The sequence below is a fragment of the Siniperca chuatsi genome, linkage group LG1 (assembly GCF_020085105.1).
Source record: "Siniperca chuatsi isolate FFG_IHB_CAS linkage group LG1, ASM2008510v1, whole genome shotgun sequence".
In the NCBI taxonomy this organism is placed as follows: domain Eukaryota; kingdom Metazoa; phylum Chordata; class Actinopteri; order Centrarchiformes; family Sinipercidae; genus Siniperca; species Siniperca chuatsi.
The window spans coordinates 2,967,419-2,980,801 of NC_058042.1; the positions used below are offsets into that span (position 1 = coordinate 2,967,419).

At 40.7% G+C, this 13,383-nt stretch overlaps 1 protein-coding gene across 8 annotated transcripts in view; it reads left to right on the forward strand.

Annotated features, from left to right (window-relative positions):
* Positions 1 to 269: 269 nt before the first annotated feature.
* The window catches only part of LOC122878957 (multiple epidermal growth factor-like domains protein 11), a 139,741-nt gene continuing 126,627 nt past the window's right edge, over positions 270 to 13,383 (forward strand). For 3 of the 8 annotated variants that reach the window (XM_044202524.1, XM_044202551.1, XM_044202558.1), the window contains exon 1: positions 861 to 1,149. The gene's annotated coding sequence lies outside the window, so the exon portion shown is untranslated. Of the gene's footprint in view, positions 626 to 856; positions 1,150 to 2,848; positions 2,900 to 13,383 lie in introns of those variants that run through there. The other 5 variants (XM_044202534.1, XR_006378604.1, XM_044202565.1 and 2 more) reach the window with 5 other exon arrangements.

The window sequence follows — 13,383 nt, forward strand, 5'->3', positions numbered from 1 at the left end:
ATGTAAAAACATATCTCCGTGTATTACGTAGCCCGTGTACAGTATATGCGTGGTATTGCCATTAGTATCACAATCCTGTTAGTGCTATGAGTGAACCCAAATATGTCAGGTAATCAGTGCTTTTCAAAGTTCGTTAAAAGGAAGCGTGCTAAAAAAAATTTAATGAAGAACGGGGATGCTTAACTTCTCAACGATCTTCCGGGAGGAAAAAAGTCCATGTCAGGTGGCCATAAAGTAAAAAAAACACAACTTAATCTGATGTAGTGTGGGTGATTTGCATTAAAATCACTACAACGCCATGTAAATCCAAGATGGCGCCTTCCCCTAGCTCGCCGTCTTGGCCTGCTCAGCGCTGCCCCTGGTGGTCGCGACATGTATCAGCACTGACAGTTTATCACGATAATCACCGACAGCTCAGCGGCTACATGTTTAGAGTTTCCAATCACTTTCAGCTTGTAGCTAAACGTCTAATACAAGCTAACTGCGTGCTATATCGTGACTACAAAACGGATGAGAGCATATATTTAGTAGAGACTTGTGAAGAAAGTTTAACATTTAACCTAGCTAGCGCTAGCAAGCCTCGGACGTTGGTTTAAAGGGATGGCCATTATGCTCTGCTGGACGTGTAAGTACTTTTTTGCTAGCATGCTAGCCATGACAACTTCAGTTTTTTTCCTGCCTCCTACTGGTCAAAACAACTTTATCTTCAAATATAATGTATGACATTTATATTTGTATTTATTTAGTAATTTTTTTGTACAATACTGGAGGGAAACTCAAATAGTTTGACCTCAGTCAAAAAAAAAAAAAACAAAGCCTCTGTGGTTTTTCCACAAGCGAACGCGGCGGGGAGGTGGGGGGCTACTCATCTCGCCGCCTCTGCTGCTCTTCGGCTGCGCTCTGGAGAGACGCCGCAGCAGAGCACCAGCAGAGAGGAGAGACTCAGCTCAAGTTGGCAACTACACCGACACGGATGCTGAGGACTTTACTGATGTTTCTAGACCGGCATCTTTTTTGTTTTTTTTTAGAAATTTAATTTTTAAGAATTAACTGTTCCGTGTCATCTCTCAGGCCGCTCCTCTAGTAGCATATTTATTCGCATATAGTCAAACTAGAATGAACTTTATTTTGATCGCATCCCTCCTGCAGGTAAGCTCCACAGCTGTTATTGTTGACCCGGTCATGTTTGTTAATTACACACACACACACACACACACACACACACACACAGATGATGAGTTAAACAGTGAATGAACTCTAACGAGAATAACCTGACACAGAGGAAGTGAGTGATTTCATATTAGTGAGTTTATAGTCGCATCATCGCACCCATGAAGGCTATTTTTTTTTTTATATTCTACATTATCACTGGAATATTCTTCCTGTATTATTTTTACCACGTATTATTCCTGCGTTGTTATATTAGCAGTTCTACTGTAGACTATTCTGCTGAAGTGCATTATTTGAATACTTTGCAAAGACCAGACTGAGAAATCCTTGTAGTCTGTATGATATTTTTGTGCCTTACATATGCTGCATGTCTTGAAAATCCAGCTGCATAGTTGCTTCAAATTTGAGCTAAATGGGCAACTCAGACTCAAGAAAAGTAAACATTATTGCTATTTCTGATTAAGAAGGAATTCCAGTTTTAACATTACATGACCATACATTCATTTGGCAGGTTGTCAGCTCTAATTAGCCCAATGTTGTTTATTTACATTATCACTGTCTGTGTTTTGAGGCATCAATATGAGGCTGGCTTGCCTGAAAAGTTTGTCTACTGACTCATTTTTATGAAACCGTATGCTTTCCTGATGCGTAGTCACTTTGTGCTTTATCCTTATTTACTGCGAGTTGACTTGTTCTCAATCTCTTCACTTTATTGTGCAGCCCTCAGGTCCCAGAGCTCTGCTGGTTTTTTTATTCCAGTCATCTTATCGGTATGTAGCCGACCTTGGCAATGGATGCAATTAACTAATCAAGTAGCTGGTAGGGCAGAAAAAGTGAGCTGCTTCCTAAACAGTGAGCTGCTCTGGGTGCTGAGGACTTAAAACCACTGGTGTGTATTGATAGTTTCCAGCCAGAAGTCTGGACTCTACGCTGATCAAAAGGCTTTGATCGTAATTAGATGGGTCAGGATGATCATTGCTGTTGTAGTATTTTCATTGATCCCCCCCTGAGGCATCACAGCAGGCAGACTTTACACAGGGAGTAACACGCTGTCAGCACTAGATGGCCATCTTGAGCAAGGCACGTGTAAGCCAACAGCTGGTGTGCAAGACTTAAGTTGCTGATTTCTCATACATACAAGTAGTGTGCGTTGGTTTCAGGTCAGGTCTTTCTTTTTGAAGAGTATATGTAATAGTTCAAATAAATTGGATATTCAGAATATCTGCGTTCCTTGAGCATGTAAACCTCAAAGCCAATGGGCAGATTAAAGTACCCAGAGAGAGAGAAGTGCTATTCGATTTCTGTTTTGTGTTTCCTCCTCGAGTAGCTGCATTTACTGTGCTGCTGTAGTTAGAGAGTGTGCTGTGCAATATGTCACGGAGACATTTGTCACAAATGTGCCCTCGCAATAATAGTAATGCAGCTTTTGACGACTCCTGAGCTCTTACTTTAATTAAATGTGTTTTACTTTTTAAGATGATGCTGTGTGGGGGCGGCTGGGGCGGTGGTGGTGGTGGTGGTGGGGGGGTCAACAGTTCAGCTGAAGAATCATTTCAGAACCACAAGTAAGAGGAGTGTGTGCAGGAGAGGGCGGCGCTATGCACAAGTACTGCTTTGTGAGAAATGCAAAAACCCAGAGTGAATGAGGCTGACGGAGGACGGCTGCAGACCTGAGTCTCAGGATCGCTGGAGCTCACGGCTTGGTTGGCTGTTCCCTGTTGTCATCCAGGTGAAATATAGTTCTGTTTTGGCTGAAAACGATTATATGATTTTAATAATCGATGCTCATAAAAGCTACAGAACCAAGGTGGTTTTGAACAACTTAAAGGCATATTTTGACACTCACGTTCTGCCTTCGATTTTCTGCTCTGTCAAGTTTAAGGTGCTTAATGTCAGAACTCGCCTAAACAAGCTCTTATTATGAGCCGTAAAAGAGTAAAACACAGGTGATGTGACAAGATGCTGTTGGCTGACTGAAAATCAAAATGTTCAGCCATTCTTTAGAAAAAATATCAAATGTGAATTAATTATGGTTAGGACAACCTTCAGTATTCTAGCTAATTATTTGTGGCTGCAGTAGTAGGAGTCATTAACTGAGAATTTATTCCTCAGCCCATATGAAAACTGTGGGCCACATCTTTTTATATATATATATATATATATATATATATATATATATAAATTGTTTCCTCCACACTGCTGCACTTGTGATTTAGCCTTTTAATGGTCAACATAATTCCAATCACTGTTTAAAGAATAAGAGGCTGCCGAGGGCAGAGTATTGAAGTATAGTTCCTCCAGGCCAGCTGCCCTCCCATGCATACAAACCAAACAGTCCACTGCTCCTTGCAGCCGCAAAGCCATTAAACACCTGATTTGGTACAGTACAGCAGGAATATTGGAGCGAGCAGTGCGCTGTTCCTCTGGGCCTTTTTGAGGCATGTGGAAGCGTTTTGTTTTTTTTTGTTTTTGTCCCTGACATTCAATGATGTTTGTGCAGACGGTTGGAAGAACTGTTTGTCAGTCTACCAACACATTAAACTAGATTTTCCATTTCCATTCCTATTTCATTTCAAAATGATATTAATATTCATGCTCATTTTGGAGGAGAAAAAAAAAATTGCTGCCTGGAGCACGTCAGGCAATATTTGCCAAAGATAAATGATTCTGGGCACAAAAAAAAATTCTATTCTACACGCAAATGTCTTGTGAAGATTCAAAACTAAGCTGTAATGCGCTTTACCTTCATGCCAGCAGTCAGAATAATAGAGTGGGTCTCATGTTTTATTTATTTTGTTTTATTTTGAAAGGAAGTTCTTAATTTGTATATTGGGATTTTGTGTTTATCTGTCACAGGACTATTGCAAATTCTCTTTTTTTATTATCTCATAGACATGAACACATAATTCATGCAAAAATGTAATATGACACATTTGTGTATTTACCAGATAACACAGATCTGGCACAATACTGTTAAACTCTGCCCTCATCTAACAGCTGATGGCAGATGGATTACTGTGTGAGAGTCCGAAATGGTCGGTCTATTTCAGTCTGGAAAGACCATGATCCTCGGCGGCAGCGGCAGCCGCTGGGTTTCCAGTCTGCTGAACCCTTTCAACTGGGAATCCTCCATGTTCTGTCAGATCAATACATTTAATCAGTGTTGATTAATGGGAGAACACTGGCTGTTGTTTCTGAAGGACATGTTATACTGGAGGTCCAACGCCTGTGGCTGGTTGCCTTTGCATAGCAAGTTTTGCCCGAATCTCTTACGCTGCATTATCGCACACAAAAAGATGGGGGGGGGGGGGTACTACCAAGTAGCTTCAGGATGTAGGTGACTTGTTTTAAAAAAGGTGTTTCTTTGGTCATGCTCTTCTCTCCCAACTACTCATCTGTGTGCATACGTTTTGTTTATCACATTAAAAAATGGAGATGAACATCTAGAGCGTTATTTATGGTATTTCAGAGCATAACCGGCTGAGAAGGGGTTGTGTGTGTGTGCGCGATGGGAGTAATGAATTATGGAGAGACTTTGTCAAGAAGTTTGAGCCTTGTTCTCTCATTCTCAGGATGAGGCAATGGCAAAACATCAGTCATGAAATTCAAATAGCTCATAAGGTGGAGGTAAAAGGGAGAGACCATTAAGGCCAGCCGCCCATCGGCTCTCTGCATCTTATTCATCCTGCAACAAAGGCAGAGTGGAGGAGAGGAGGGGAAAAAAGGAGAAAAAGCAACATAAAAGACTTTTAAGTGGTTCTGCCTGGTGGGTACTTTGGAGTGGACAGGAGGGAGGGTGATGGAGCTGACCATTACAAAACATCATGGATGCTCTCCTCGGGGCAAATGGAGGAGTAACACATTATGCACAAAACAGACAGGGGCTTCTGCGTGTTATTGCCGCACAGAGCGAGAGAGCGCTGTAGTTTCTCGGAGAGGACAGTTTTCATTCGCATGTTCTTTTGTTCAGGCATCCCGCAATTCTTGCTTTGATCGCTGCGGTCTGACGGGGTGATGGATGCATAAATAAGTGTAGAGCTGAACCAATTAGTCAATTAACTGATAAATCTTTTGACAGGAAATTAATCTGAAACTAGTTTGAAGTTTGATAAGCGTTTGATCGTAAACCAACTTTTAAGCAAAATGCTAAAAAGTCACTGGTTCCAGCTTCTTCAAAGTGAACATTTGCTGGGTTTCTTCGTCTTCTAAAATAGTAAAAATTGTTATCGTTCTTTCAAACTGTTGTTTTGCCAAAACAAGATATCTGAAGACATTAACTCGGGCTCTGGGAAATTGTGACGGCCATTTTTATTTTTCTTTACTATTTCCTGACGTTTCATAGACCAAACGATTAATCGAGAAAATAATTGACAGTAATCGTCGCAGCTCTAGACAGTTTTCACTTCAGACATCATCATCATGAGCCACAAATACACTGTTGGGCTGTCACCGGTGTTTGCTGCAACTGACCTCAGAAAACGACAGCAACGGTTGAACGTAAGGCTGCAAATAATAATTATTTTCATTATCAATTAATCAACCAATCGCTTTCCCAATAAATTGATTAATTGTTTGGGCGAGAAAAGGTCAGAAAATTGTTTAAATGCCAATCACTATTTCCTAAAGGCCAAGATGAAGTCTCAAACCCAGAGATGTTTAGGTTTCGATCGCATGAGACAAAGAAAAGCGGCAAATCCTCACAATTAAGATGTGAGAAGGAAATGTTTAGCTTGGAAAATGTCTTAAACTATTTATCGATAATCAAAAGATTAATTGTCGGTTGATCAACTAGTCGACTAATGGTTTTAGCTGTAGCTGAATGTTCGAATGCCTGAAACACCCTATGAAGACAGCGAGCGGTTGGGGAGAAGGTCGGGGTGAATGGATGCGTCAACAAAGCTTTGCATCCAATTTACAACAAGCCTGTTTTCTTTTAACCATGGCCACCATTTCCCCCTAACCTTAACCAAGTAGTTTTTTTTTTGTTTTTTTTTGCCTAAATCTAACCAAACCGTAGCTGTAGAGGTGGCACATCAGAAAACATTCATATGAATCATTTTTGTAACGGTCATGTGTAATGCTTTTGGAAGGCATTGACAAACGACGTCGAGCTGTTTAGTTTGGAGGACTTGTTGTGTTTGATGCTGATCTTCAAACACGTCCTAGAAAACAGTGTAGTTTCAAAGTAATCCACCAAAATAAATTTTCTGAATACATTTGAGGTGGGAAATAGGCCACAGTTATAGTTGCAGAAGATTGGTTCACCTAAATGACACCAAAACATATTAGACTACCTCAAACTGAATCTAGGGACTGTTTCTTCGAAAGTAGTCCCAGTGAAAACTGTTGGATGTTCATGTTTTTAACGCTGCGAGAGCCTCAAACTAAATTCTGTTTCTCTACGTTCTGTTGGGGAGGAGATCATTAAAACCAAAACTATTTGTGAGGCTAATGTATACCATAGAGATAAGTGAGTAGATGTTTTTTTGTAATTGGGTGAACAAACCCTTTAACATCCACAATGCTTAGTTTTAATAGTTGGTAACAGTGTTTGGAAGTTTGGAGAAGGGGTGAGTTATATTTTCATGTAAAGATTGTTGGATTGATCTGGTGTTGACCGGGTTGAATCGAGTCTTGAGTGGATGTTTCTGGACCTGAGGCTGAAATCCATAATGTTATTTTTAACTGCTGCATCCGTATATTAATCTGTGTGATGTTTTGCGGTGAAACTAAAACAAGCCTCTGTCCATAACGTCTCTCCTCTGATGAGACAAGTTAAAGGTCCGTCAGTTCTCGGCTGCCCGGTTGAGAGCGTCATTGCCGTCTTAAGTTTCATTATTTCAATAAATAATTCATGTTACCGTGTCAGTTGAATGACATTTTCATTGCATACAAAACACGGTGAAATGACTTTACATATGCAGTGCTCAGAGATGCTGGTCTTCGCTGTGGAATATAGTGTCACAAAGTACAGCTTTAAGGCTCATTTAAAAACGGTCAAATTCAGCTGTCAGTGGGGAGGTGAGTTGTAAAAAATAACACATTTTAATCCTGGACGCTGTTTTTGTCCCATTTTTCTCTCAGTTCTGACCAAATTCCTTTTTTAGATGCTTAACAGTGAGCACCACTGTGTTTGAAAAGACCGACTGTGCGTGCTTTTGGTGTTGATTTTCTGAGCCTTGATTTTTGTCAGATAAAAGTAACGAAGCTTCATTTTAAATAGCTCATTTTATACAAAACAACGCAACACAATGTGCTTCACAATAGATGGGAAAATAGACTGATGCAAACCTGGGAACGCCAAAAACATAAAAATAAAAAGAACTATTTAACAAATAAAACAGATGTGTCCATTGATGTGCTTGTGAGCAAGATAACAAATGTCCCCCCAATGGGCATTGCACAAATATACCAAACATAGCCTATTTGTTGAATTTAAAAAATACATTTCTCTTTAACGAATCAACAAGAGGTTTTTCTACATAGTCGAAAACCGTGTTTTCTCCACAGTCACCAACTTAGCTCAGTTTCCCTTCTGTTTGCATTGTTAGCGGTTCTGTTAGTCTGTAGGAGTTCCCTTGGCATGATGTGGATTGCAGCGCGACATGGCTTCTAACTCCACTGCAGCCCGAAGGAGGTTTTATATACAGGCAGCCGCATGTAATAACTTCCTCTTGTTCACAAAACACAGTCCATAATGGTCCAGTGTTTTGATGGTATTTAATTGCCTAGGCTTATGTCAATGGGTGTACTATCCTAAAAACAATCAAATAAAAAACAAAATTAAAATGTTGGCTACTAATGCATTTCCAAACACTCAAGGCAACCACTTGTCTTTCTGTAGGTTTACTTCAAGCGTCTGCAGACGGACTCACAGCAGCAAAACATGCATCAGTAATAATCTGCTCTGAATGAGTCCAGAGGGAAAGGAGCATTAGTTATCTATCTATCTATCTATCTATCTATCTATCTATCTATCTATCTATCTATCTATCTATCTATCTATCTATCTATCTATCTATCTATCTATCTATCTATCTATCTATCTATCTATCTATCTATCTATCTATCTATCTATCTATCTATCTATCTATATGAGTCATGTGTATGTTATACAATCATGCAGTCCGTTTGTTCTTGCCATTACAAACTGCAACTGTAAATACTGTTTTATTTTACAATTCATAGTTGTTTCAGACAACCTCCTAACAGTGGGCTTGACTGGATCCCTGTACCACAAATCAAGTTGCGTATATGAACAGTACCGTAGTAATCATTAGGAACCAAAAAGCCTGAAATGACGCCAGCTGGGAATTTGTGTGAGCTTTTTGTGGCATTTCCCCCTGCTTTCGTTAAACATGAGAGCCTGGAGACGGACAATCCGAATCATTATGTTCCTCGTAATAAGTAATGACCTTGCCTGCTCTGGGACACGAGTGGAACTAAATTATAGCAGAGATCACCCTGCGACACTGCACAGCCACTGGGACTGAGAGAGGGAAGAATTTAATTCTGCTGTTGCTTTTATTTTGACTGTACCCGAAAAAGAGCACTTGTCAGTGTGCTCTGAAAGAAAACACAAGTCCGATTAGAGAAGTGCCCGCTGGCTGAAGGGCCTCTCCATCTTAGCGTTTGGTTACTTTTTCTCCTCGGATTGGGCCTTCAGATGAAGTTGTCAACTTCAAGCTAACCAGCTTTGACAGCTTCCCTCATAGAAGAAGCTGGGCGCATTATAATGGATTATACTAAGTCCAGCAGAGCACAGCAAGACTTGCTCATTGCAAAGCGATCCTCCTTCTTTTCTGACAATCAACAGTCTGTAGAGTCTCTGTGGGGTTAGTTACTGGCTAGTTACTATGACAGCTGCTAACCAAACACAACAGGATGCACTGGTGTTGTGCTTTGCTTATGAAGGTTTTGACAAATCAATATAACCTCAATCAAAACCTGACGCTACCCAGGTACCAGTGTCTCATTCTCCAGGAGGAAAATGTCCTGTTTGTTAAAATCCATTTTTAGTCCCAGACACCAATCTGTATTTCTGCACTGGAATACTTCCCTTCCTCTGGTTTCTGTACGTCAGTTAGTTGTGATAATTTGATTAAACACAAATTTGTGTTACATTAAAGATAGATTTTGACACAGTGGCCTCAAGACTAGGTAAAAATGCAGGAGCCACCTTAGGGCCCCTAAGCATTTTACAGTTTTTAATTGTGCTTCAGTGGTGCATAATACCAGACAAATTTGTAATTAATCAAATTCCAACAAAGTGGGGGCATCCCGATGGCCGAGAGTTAAGGCGTATACCGTAGACTGCAACGTCCTCGTTTTGCATCTGGCCGTGGACCGTTGTTGCGTGTCCTTCCCCGTTTGTCTCCCTCTCCTCGTTTCCTGTCATCTCTCTGCTTTTAAACTATCTAATAAAAAGGTGTAAAAATGGCCCAAAAAACAATGAACAAACGACCACAGAGTAATTGCCGCTTAGATAACCTGGGACTTTCGGGGCCACGGGGCAGTTGCCTAGGGAACTGGCAGTCTGGTGCAGCATTTGGTGGGGGCCAGAAAACATAAGCAACTCCTTAGTCCGTAATTTAAGGCTCGATGCAGTTTTCATGAATGATCTCTCAACAGAATCGTTAACCGGTCGTGAGTTTCTTTCCTAAACCTAAAGCTGCTGTTTCTGCACCTTATTTCAGCTGAGAATCTACTGAAGCATTTTCATATGAGCTACGACACTACAGATGACCTTCAGTCTGCTAATGCTGCTAATGAAGGAAAGTGCTGATTGCCGTGTGCTGCTGCGCATTAGAAACACCTTCATGTGCTCTGATGTGAATTCTAAAGCGAATATCTGAAGGAACTTTGGAGATAAATTTGCTTTCTTTTGTTTTAATGTTAGCAGCAGGGCTGCAACAACATACTAATTATGACTGACAATCCTCAGAGGTTTTGAATACTGGTGTATTTGGATATGCATGTGATAAATAAAGAGATGGGTGATAAAGCCCTGTCGGCATTAAAGGGTTTGAAAGTAAATTTTAACACATCCATAAATGTAAGGTATCTTGAATTTGTGTTACTCCTCAACAAATGCGGTCATGGCAACATGTGTGTCATCCAGCATCTTCAGATGATGTGTTTAATGTAAAACTTGAGCTGGAATCACATTTTTACCAAATCTATATACATTTTCTGTATAAAGCATCTTAAGTTACACAAAATATAACTATTGAAAAATTAGTTTATTTTATTATTCTGACTTCTCTCATGCAAGTCTAGATTGCAGGGGTGTTTCTGTTAAATGCATATGAAATCAAGAAGGACACAGGTTGTGGGGGGGGGTGTAGGTTGCTATGGCAACACATCAACCATTGCGTGGAAAAGTTAGTTTGTGCTTAGTGCTGACAGAGTATTAATACGTCTGAGAAAGGAGATCTGCTTTCTGTTACAAAGCGAGGTCTGAATTTCCCTTTGTCTCTGTGTGTATTTGAGGTAGAAGGGCGGAGGAATGATTTTAATTTTGCAAAATGAGCTTTTCTGCTCAATGCTTCAGCTTCAGCAATATGTGTAACAAATACTATATCACCGCTGATTCACTGTTAAGCAGTTAACAGTTGAGCTAAATGCTAACGTCAGCATGCCACCTGTAGAATGTTAGCATGCTAACATTTGCTAATTAGCACTAAACACAAAGTACAGCTGAGGCTGGTGGGATGTCGTTAGTTTAGCAGGTATTTGGTCGTAAGCGAAAGCACTGGACAAGCAAAGATTTTGACCTGACAACGACGCTAGATGAAAAGTCAGGGCATCGCCAAAGTCGTTAGGGTTCGTCATCTGGGAACCATGGGTGTCTGCTCTTGATGAGAAGTCAGGAGATCAATAAAGTCAGTAGGCGTCATCCTCTGGTGACCATTCATGTCTGTACAAAATTTCATCCAATATTTATCAAGATATTTCTCTCTGGACCAAACCCACCAATGGGCCGATGTTGCCGTTCCCAGAGCCTCGCCGACAGCTTCGCTCAAACCTGACCTGCTACTGAGCTCCAGAAAAGTCCAAAAATCGAGCTGTCATGTCCTGCACTAAATTTTGTATACCAGTCTAGTTTGTTTAGTATTGAAAAGGCTGAAATGGCTGCTGAATATAAAGATCCCTTTTCTTCCTCACTGTTTCAAACTTCAAGCGTGAATAAATTGGAATTTTCATGGTGAACAAATCCTGCAAAATATACAGATTTCTCCTGTGAAAGTCTTTCAATACGACACCAAGGAGCTGATTGATAATCTGTCAATCATGAATCCAAAGTTATTCAGATGTTTTCCTCTTCTGTGGCCAAATGAATTGACTGTTGAGAGCTGAGCATTTAAACCAGGAAATAAAGACGATAAAATTAATTTAATAGATTCACCGATTGCTGACATTCTTTAATCAGAATGAACATTGTTTGTTCATTCTCTATTCAGCTGTTGTGTGGGAAATTCAATGGTTTTGACCTTTTTAATACGTGTACCTTTTTTGAATTATTTTAAATTTATAAGATAGCTGGGCACTTCTTTAGTTTGACAATGGGTTCAGCAGTCTCAGCCTGTAAGCAAACACGAGAATGAAAAGGCACATTATAGCTCTTAATTCTCACTACGTTAGGGTGGTAGACACTGAAACATGAAGCTGAAGTTCTCGTTTAAAACAAATGACGGCCAAATGGATGTTTTTTATCAATATTACCAAAAATCTAAGACAAGCCCTCCAGTGTCACATTGTTTTAGATAATTTCAGACCATCTGAAAACCACGTGTCTCGGCAGGAGATGCATTCAGCCAGTTTGAAATTGAGATAGAATTGAAAAGCCTGCAGCTACCCTCAGAGTACATTTTGAGATATGGGCATTATTATGCAGCAAGTGCATTTCCCATTAAAGAAATCCTACAATCTAGCTGAGCTAAAGCTAACTCTTGTCTTTCCATCACAGGACACACACACACAAAATAACTTAAGGGTTTACTTTAACCCCAGTGCCCTCCCTTCATTTCTGTGACGATCAATTATTAGCCAGTTTATCTCAATGACAAGTGGACCGTCCTCTGCGGGGCTGTGTGTGACTTTTTACAAATAGTGCTGATATGTCTTCTTATGTGTGCCAGCTCTCCCAGGGGGATATCACCACTAACCCGTAGCCTCCTGGCTTAACTCCTCTTACTGTCTGTCAATAGGCTCAGGGGAGCGGACTGCCTTCAGAGCAAGGACTGAACTTTATAGCACAGCTCTGGGCGAGTGTGCAGACAGAGCTGCTAGGAGTTATAACTTCAGTAGTTTGGAAGTTACATATATTTTCATTTAGGTGTTAAACAGGCAGTGCTTTCATGACTTAAAGCTGCGCTAATCAATATTTTTTATTAACAATGGTTCAAATTGCTGTGTGTAATGTTAAATGGGTAGTGACAAGCCCACAGAAAATGATCACCCCACACTGCAGTTCCCCTCAGCTCTACAGAGCGTTTTAGCCTCTTTCAGCTCATTGTTTTGGTTTTATGGACCGCAGTGCTTCTGTTTTAGTTCACTCTCACAGCTCTCATCAGTGTTGTTTACAGCCGTAGCAGGCAGCTGTTTACAGCGGAAAACCTCTGACAAACCCACCGGTCGACTGTTTCCTCAACAGGTGGAAACAGCCATCACTAAGCGTAACACCTGACCTATTTGAATCGGTGAAAAAATCTGAGATGTCTGTGATGATTTAGAGGTCTGGAAACAGGCTACTTTGACTGCCATTAACGTGTTGTTTTAAAGTCATTTCTGTGAGGATTTGGCTTTACATTGAGGGTCATTTTCTTGCAGGAAAATAAATCTTCTCCCACATTGGCAGCTCTCTTGGGGACTACAGCAGGTTTTCCTCGGGGAAGGCGTGTTTCAGCTGATGAGCGGCAAACATGGCGTTTAATGTGATGGCCAAAAAGCTCATTTATAGAACCTTCTTCCACTTTGTTTCAGGGTCTCCAACATACCTTCTGGCAAGCACTAGCCCATGTATAATTTGAGTTTTTGAACTGTGGCTTTCTCTTTACCACTTTTCCATAAAGCTGTGACTGGTGAATCACCCAGGCAGCAACTGTAGTCTCCCATCTGAACCGTGGAGCCCCGATGCTCCTTCAGAGCTGCCATAGGTTTCTTTAGGCGCCTCCCTAACTTACTGGTTCCCTCTCTCACAGAGACACTCAG